The sequence below is a fragment of the Cynocephalus volans genome, chromosome 1, assembly GCF_027409185.1.
Source record: "Cynocephalus volans isolate mCynVol1 chromosome 1, mCynVol1.pri, whole genome shotgun sequence".
Lineage (NCBI taxonomy): Eukaryota > Metazoa > Chordata > Mammalia > Dermoptera > Cynocephalidae > Cynocephalus > Cynocephalus volans.
In genome coordinates this window covers 262547827-262556299 of record NC_084460.1, presented here as the reverse complement: position 1 = coordinate 262556299, position 8473 = coordinate 262547827, and positions in this window count along the sequence as shown.

Below are 8473 nucleotides of genomic sequence, written 5' to 3'. Positions count from 1 at the left end.
AACATCCCCTGTATTTTTTTCCTGTGGCTGCTGTAACAAATTACCAAAACAACAGAAACTATTTTCTCATAGTTCTGGAGGCCAGAAGTCCGAAATCAACACTACTCAGCCAAAAGTCAAGGTGTGGGCAGGGCCACAGTCCCTCTGGATACTCTAGGGAAGAATTTGTTCCTTTCCTCTTCCTGCCCCCGTTGGCTGCCGGCACTCCTTTGCTTGTGGCTGTATCGATCCAGGCCTCAAAGACAGCATCGTCGGATATCTCTCTGCTCTGTGCTCACATCACCCTGCCCTCTGTGTGTCTGTGAAATCTCGCCCTGCTTCTCTTTTGTAAGGAAAAGAGATTGCACTGATTGCATTGAGGGCACACAGATAAATCAGGATAATCTCCCCATCTCAAGAGCCTCCTTAAATTAATCACATATACAAAGACCTTTTTCCAAATAAGGTAACATTTACAAGTATTAGGGCTTGATGTTTTGGGGGGCACATTTCAGCCTACCACATCTCCCAATACCCCAGACTGCATTGGGCTGTATAGATTCTAGTAGGCCCAAATCCTCAAAGAGAATCTAAAGTTGAAATCTGTACTCCTAGTTTCACTGCAACCCAGGATCATCTCAGAACCTTTCTTGTCCATAACTTTTATATCCCTTTTGAGACCTGAGACCTACACGAGTCTAGGCCCAAACTCCTAAGGAAATACATTATTTATAGTAAGTAACAAGCTAGAAAATCAGTCTTGAAAACATAACTTTTCTTATAACCTCTGTTCCTACCCCACCCCCAATGTATAAAATGAGAAGAACATAGTCTATATGTTGGGTTGTTGTGAATATTAACACTGATAGGCAACAAAGCCACCTAGAAGAGGGCCTGACACATAATATGTCTTTAATAAATACCATGCTTATTATCGTATATCAGAAGGGCAAGCAATCCTTAAAGTATGGTGATAAGCCAGAAATCTAGATAATTATTTAAAAGATACAAAAGGAGAGGAGAGAACTCCCAAGGTGCTCTTCACTGATGACTAATGGGAGAACACTTCATAGGAGGGCATGAGCTGTGAGGCCCAATGGGCCTTTGGGCACCAAATAAGGCCAGCAGCTTCCATATCCCTGTAGAAAGCAAAAGAAAAAGGACTGCTTTGCTCTGAAAGGAGGAGAGCAAGCTATACCAAAAATTATTATTCTGGATGGTTCTAATGTCCTTTCACTTCTACTTTTAACAGGTCCATGTTGTCATTTGGGTTCTATCACATTGAAAGTGAATTATTTCTTATAGACTGGGCTTCACTACCTGAGTTATCTCAGGACTTGCGTCACCTCTCCCAGGGTGACAGAGATGCAAAGGATTACTCAAAGCCCATTTCTCCAGAGCAATGAGAGGACAAAAGGGGTTAAACTCAGGGAAATTCCTTCAAGGGAAAAGGATCCCAGGAGTAACCCTGAGTCAGGTTTTCTCTCAGTTTTTATTGCGCAGGCAAGAAAGTTACAGGAAAAACACAGGTGGTTAATCAGTCGTAGTGAAAACATAAACAAACTGGTTACATGATAATTTTCATTAAAGCAGGTGTAACTTAAAAATAGTGCAAGCAATTTACCATTGAAAGGAGTCATAAAACTAAGCTATGTGACATACAAGAGAAATGATGAGATAATTGTCATGGCAACACTTAGTTCCCTAAGTAACTTAAAGCAGCAGCTGAGGTTAAGGTGTCCCCCGACCATTAATTAGTAGAGTAACCTTGAAGCTTTTAGCTCACATACTTTCCCATCATTTAGGTTTAGCTGCACCAAGGGCAAGTGCCCCCAAAGCAATCACTTTTGTTGTGCTTCAATTTTTTTTTTTATCTACAACAGAGACTTTAGTCCTGTGAAAGTTTTCTGTTTTTTTCCCAATCTTAGCATTTCTATGTGTATTTCTGAAAAGTTGGGCTATTCCTTAAGCTATGGGGCTTTGGCCCTGCTAAAAACTAAGGACTGTGGTCCTACTATGCTACAACCTAAGCTAAAGGCTTTGGTCCTGCTAAAAACTAAAAACTTTGGTCCTACTAAGCTATAAGTTAAGCCCTGTGAAATACATGTGTGTTATTAATATCAGTATCCTCCACAGACTTGGACAAAACATCTCTGCCCCACTCCCTCAAATCCAGAACAATTTTAATAGAAAAGTCTGTGTGGTCAGAAAACTGCCATAGTCCCCCCAGTCTCCATTGGTTTATGTGCAAGAGCTAGATCAAATATTAATTTATGCTTTACTGGTCCATCGATTATTCAAGTCAAATCAGCAAATATTATTGATTTTGCAATTATCTGTCCCCACTTATTAAAATAAGTGGGGAGAGATAATTGTATATGTTTATGTTATATTATATTAATCTTTAGGTGAACTATACAAAATAGAAATGTAACAGGGCTCAAATTTCAAAAGAATGTTATAAGAATCTAAGGTCAAATTTTACCTAAACAGTTATTAATTCCATAAGCATTTGTGATATGACTACCCTATGCCAGGCGTTATGCCAAGCTCTGAAGAATCTATGACAAAAAAGACACAGTGCCTACTTTAAGAAGCTCACCATGTGAACTATGAGATATGTGGAAGCAAATGTAGTTGTTCTAATGGTCTTAATCAGTTTGGGCTGCTCTAACAAAGTACCCAAGACTGGGTGGCTTATAAACAACAGAAATTTATTTCTCACACTTTTGGAGGTTGGAGTCTGAGATCAGGGTGCCAGAGTGGTCAGGTTCTGGTGAGGGCCCTCTTCTGGATTGCAGACTGCCATCTTCTCATTTTATCCTTATATGCAAAAAAAAGGGCAGGAGAGCTCTCTGAGGTCTCTTTTATAAGGGCACTATTCCCATTTATCAGGATTCCACCCTCTCAACCTAATCACCTCCCAAAGGCCCCAGCTCCTAATACCATTACATTGAAAGTTAGGTGTTCAAGACAAAAATTTTGGGAGGACACAAACATTCAGCCTATTACATCAATTCAACATGCGGAGAGTTGAATTGACTAAGTGGTTTCTTTTCCTCAAAAGAAGTGACATGTGATCTGAGCTTTAAAGTACAGGGAGAAGTTATGTGGGCATGCAAGGGTTGGAGAAGGCATTCCAGGAAGAAGCAATAGGAAGATCAAAGGCTGTGAAGTATAAGTGCAGGTGGTAGTCACTGGAGAAGTCAAGTGGCTGGAATAGGTAGGATTGTGTCATATTGAGACTTTTACATGATAGGCAAGAGTTTAGACTTTATCTTACAGGCATCTAGAAGCCACGAGAAGTGAATATGATGCTAGTAAGCTTCTCCTTAGTGTGACCTTGTTTTTCTGTTGTCTTTGTTGCAAGGTCATTTGCAAAGCCAACTCAGTGATGCTAACCAACTCAGGCTCTCTGCTACAAAAGCAAACTGCCTGCTGAAAAGCTGTTTGCAAAGCCCTAGGAAATGATTTAGCCTTCCATACTTTGGAAAAAATCCTTTACTCCTTTTATGATTTAGGAGATATCAATATGGTCTGAGATGGCAGAGGGGACTGGGAACCTGTTTCTCAAACCCAGGTTTAGAGAATTCAGTTTATCTGTCACTTGTGAATCTAGATGTTTAGTTTTTCATTCTCTTTCTCCCAGATGGCTTCAGCTCAAGCATGTTATCGTGATTTCTTTTTTTTTTTTTTTTTTTTTTATGACCGGTAAGGGGATTGTAACCCTTGGCTTGGTGTTGTCCGCACCATGCTCAACCAATGAGCGCACGGCCACCCTTATATAAGAGCCGAACCCGTGGTCTCGGTGCTCCCTGCGCCGCACTCTCCCGAGTGAGCCACTGGCCGGCCCATGTTATCGCGATTTCTACCTTTTGTTGCCTCTACTCCTTCATCTTAGTTACAGGAGAAACAGCTTAACCTTAGCGCAGAAATTAAAGTATGTGCTGGCTGGCCCTCTCTGACTAGCCTAAATCACGGCATTTGTGTTTAGAAAAGGCTGGTGGCTGTGAGGAAGACAGACCAGAGGAGGGAGAAATGGAGGTTGCTCCCGAGGTCCCAACTGATGGTAATGAAGACCTGATGAGAGCAGAGGCTGCGGGGCCCAGTTGGACTTGAGAGCCAGCACTCTCAGGGCAGGAAGCATGGCCGCCCCACTCAGCCCAGGTGATTGACTCTCAGGGAAAGATGGCCGCCCCACTCAGCCCAGGTGACGCTCAGGGAAGCATGGCCGCCCCACTCAGCCCAGGTGACTCTCAGGGAAAGATGGCCGCCCCACTCAGCCCAGGTGACGCTCAGGGAAGCATGGCCGCCCCACTCAGCCCAGGTGACTCTCAGGGAAAGATGGCCGCCCCACTCAGCCCAGGTGACGCTCAGGGAAGCATGGCCGCCCCACTCAGCCCAGGTGACTCTCAGGGAAAGATGGCCGCCCCACTCAGCCCAGGTGACTCTCAGGGAAAGATGGCCGCCCCACTCAGCCCAGGTGACTCTCAGAGAAAGATGGCTGCCCCACTTAGCTCGGGTCCTCCTTTCATTATGGCCTCAGTCTTCCAGAATTTGTTCATACTGACACTCTGAGGTGAAAACAGCGGTAACATATTTTAAACCGAGGAAGATCTTTTTGCCTCTTTAATATACCCCTTTAACATTTTTTAAACAAAACTGATGATAGCAAAGAATAAAACAGAGATTTCTCTTCAGTGAACAACTACAGAATTCTGAGGGCCAACTCTATGTGGTTAGAGATACACTTAATATTGATATTGCTGAAAGGGATAGATGGTTAACCATTTCAATGTGTTCAAGAATATCATGGGTTTTTTAAACCACCTTTGTCTGACTTGAAGACCCACTATCTGGGGGGAGGGGGGGGGGAAGATTCCAATTCCAGTGGTTTCTGGGCCTTCCCTCACCTCCTCAGGGTTTCATAAGCTCTGGAAGCTTTATGCAGCCCCGGGACAAACAAGCCTCTCCTCTCCTGTCCATCATAGTCACTGTGGCTCTCTTGACCCACACCTCTTTGCTTCTGTTCTATCTATTGCAAGAGGTTTATCTCTCTTCTCCCTTCTTCTCTTTATTCCACATTCAAACTGTAATCTGCCCACTGCTACAAAATAGCAGTTACATATTGGTATCCGCAGAAAGCTGCCTGGCTTGCTGTATTTAATCATAGGATCAACATTTCCCTTATTTTTCTATCATTACTGAGAAAGCCCTCTACAGATGATAATTTCCTTTTCCCCTACTCAGACCAAAGGGAAGAAAAAGGAGATTAAATTCTATGTAGCTTATCATATCCCTTTTTTTTCCCCCTAATAGAGACAGGAAAGATTTGAAAAGCTTATATAGTCCTACGGAGATAGTTTTAAAATTCCTCTCTACCTCCACAATATCTTCTTCATTTATCATCCTTTCTTCACCTTTACCCTGTTCTTGGAATGAGCAGGACTGAAGCCATGTTGGAAACTAAAACTGCCTGGGCTGCGGGAAAAAAATTTAAAGGGACACACTTGTTTTCTCCTCTCTTTTTTTCTGTCCCCTGACTTTCTTATCTTGCTTGCTACAAAGAAAAACAAGGTGGTTGAAAAGCTAATTAGTGCCTTGCAAAACTAACAGTTCTTTTTCGAGGCTTGCAGAATTCTGAGATGTGATCAAGATATGGAAGCTGACTCTGGGCACCAGCAAAGTCAGCCAGAGCCCTGCAAAACTACACAGAGACTTTGCAAAGAAGCTGACTTCAAAATCTTGCGGGACCCTAGGATAACGTCAAGGATGAGAACAGAAACCAGATGGAGACTTGGAGAGACTTTGCACCCAGCTCCTTGCACGGAGCGCCCATAGTTCACGTCCCCTTTGCTCGTGCTTTTCACTTTCTACATTCCATTCCCTCAATCCCTTCTTTAAAAACCCCTCAGTAAATCTGAGTGTTAATATGGGCTAATCTACCACCATCTCCTTCAGGTTACTGTCCTGAATAAATCTGGCTTCCTTTATCACCAACATTCGCGTTTTGAATCTTTTGTTTGTTTAGGTGGAGGGCAGCCAGACTTGGATTTGGTAACACTGTTATGTTTTAATTTACAATATAATTAAGTTTGTAATTCAATCAACACATATTTATTGGATTTCTTTAATGCTTGTACTTCTGAGCTGAGTACCCTATTTTCCTCCCAATTTCTAATCGAGAAATGCCAGCAGAGAACTTCATTCAGATGCCTCTGGATGTACAAGCATCTTTTTGCCTACAACGTTCCAATTGCTACTTTTACAAATGCTCTACTTAATGAAGAGGCCAATTGGAATAATTTAGACCAGAAACTAAACTAATGGTTTGAGAATCTGAAATATCAGTTTCTCTCTCTCTCTCTATTGAATCTATCAAGCAAATAATTGCAAAATATCCACTTAGTACTGTGTTTATACATTCTGAAGAAAATGTCATAATTAGCTTTATCTATAGTACATTCTGCTCTTGAAAACAAAGATTTAAAATTAAAAAACAAAGGAATTCTTAAAAATCTTTTTATTTAAATATATAATTTCATTTAACAATCAGGGCAACTCCAAAGCTAATGAATGAGACTATATTATGTATGTTACCTTTAGTTCATTATTGTTTTAAGAAACTTAAATATTTCTTAAGTGGGGGGCTCTTAAAAGGGAGAAAAAATCAGCTGTGTTTTCATGCAAATAGAACTAAAATTAGAAATTATTCATAGATAAGTGACTATGAAAATCTATTCAAATTTATTCAGCCTTTCCTAATTAAAAAATGCATTTTGTATTGGGCTCAACGTTCTGTTCTGGTAATGTAAGGGTGAGCATCGTCTAAGGAGTTTACAAGGTAGTGACTTTGCTACAACCTCATTAACAATTTAATACTCCAATATTAGTGGATGCTTTAACTTCAAAGTCCTAGAGTTTTAAGGAGAGTGAGTAATAAAATTTCAGGGTGTTCTTTTAATCACCTAACCATGACACTGAAACAAACTCTAATTTTCACATTAAAACCAGTGACAACAACATCACCTTCCCCTGCCTGCACTTCTCCCTCTAGTTACTGCCTCCTCTCATCCTCATCACAGCTAAGCTTCTCAAGAGCTTGCTGTATGCATTCTCTCTCCTTCCTCTCCATCCCTTCTAATCTGACTTTCACCCCATCAACCAAAACAGCTATCATGCTCCATGGACCCTTTTCAGTCTTTATTTTATCCAGTTTCTCCCTTCTTGAAACACTCTTCTCATGCTTGCATACTCTCCTGGTTTTCCCTCACCTCCAGGGTCTCTTTTGTAGATTCTTGCATATGGCTGTTACATGTTAAAATTTCTCAAAGCTCAAGCCCTAGGCCCCCCTTTCTTCTCATTTCCTAACCTTTACTGAGGCGATCTCATCCATTTCTATGCCAACAACTCTCAAATTTACAATTCCTTCCCAAACTTCTCTGAGCTCTTGATCTGTGTATACAACTGTACACTCTCCATCCTCACTTGGAGATCTCAAACTCAACATGTTCCAAATGGAATCATGATCTTCACTCCTCCATGCCTGTGTTTGATATCTTGGTGAATGGTAATGTAATCCACTCAGCTGCATAATCCAGAGACCTAGGGATTGGTTTTAAAACTCTCTTCCCCTTAGCTGTGCCCCCATTCCCCACGTAGTATCCAGTACATTACCAATCCCTTCTAAATATCTCTCAGATCCACCCATATCTCTGCATCTGCTGCCCTAATTCAAGTTAGTATCTTTTCCTCACTGGACGACTACAGTAACCACCTAACTGGCTTCATACATTCCTCTTTTCTAGCTCTATCTGTTTTCCCCCCACTGTAACCAGAATAATCTTCTAAAAATCCAAGTCTGATCAAGCCACTTGGATGCTTAAAACCCTTCAATCCCTCAGCATTGCTTGCAGCAGAAAGATCATAATCTGACCACCTCTCCAGCCCTGTTTTGCATCAGGCTCCGTCTTGCTCCCTCTATTCTTGGCACGCTAACTTACTTTCAGTTGCTTTAATATGCCATGTTCCTTTTCAGCCACATGGTCTAGCAAAGCTGTTTACCTTGTTTGTACATATTCTCCCTGGGTCCTCCTCGGGTTACCTGGTAACTCCTACTTAATCGACCAGATATAAGGACACTTTCTCACAGAAGACTTTCCTGACCCCTGATACTGAATCAAATCCCAGGGTTCTACACTCTCATAACACCCACTTCCTCTTCATAGAAATTATCATCATTTATATTTATATATTTTGTTGAATAATAATTTGATTAATGTTTGCCTTGCCCACTAATCTGTTTGTTCAGTGAGAGCAGGGACTATATGTATAATTGTTACCATTGTATCCTTATTAAAGTCTAATGCAGTGCCTCCTGGCACATCGTAGGCACTTAATAAAAGTTTGTTGACTGAACAAAGGAAATGAACACATGAAGGTCATAGTGACTTGGCCAAGGTGGCAAGGCTGAGACCACAGCCAGGTATTCTAA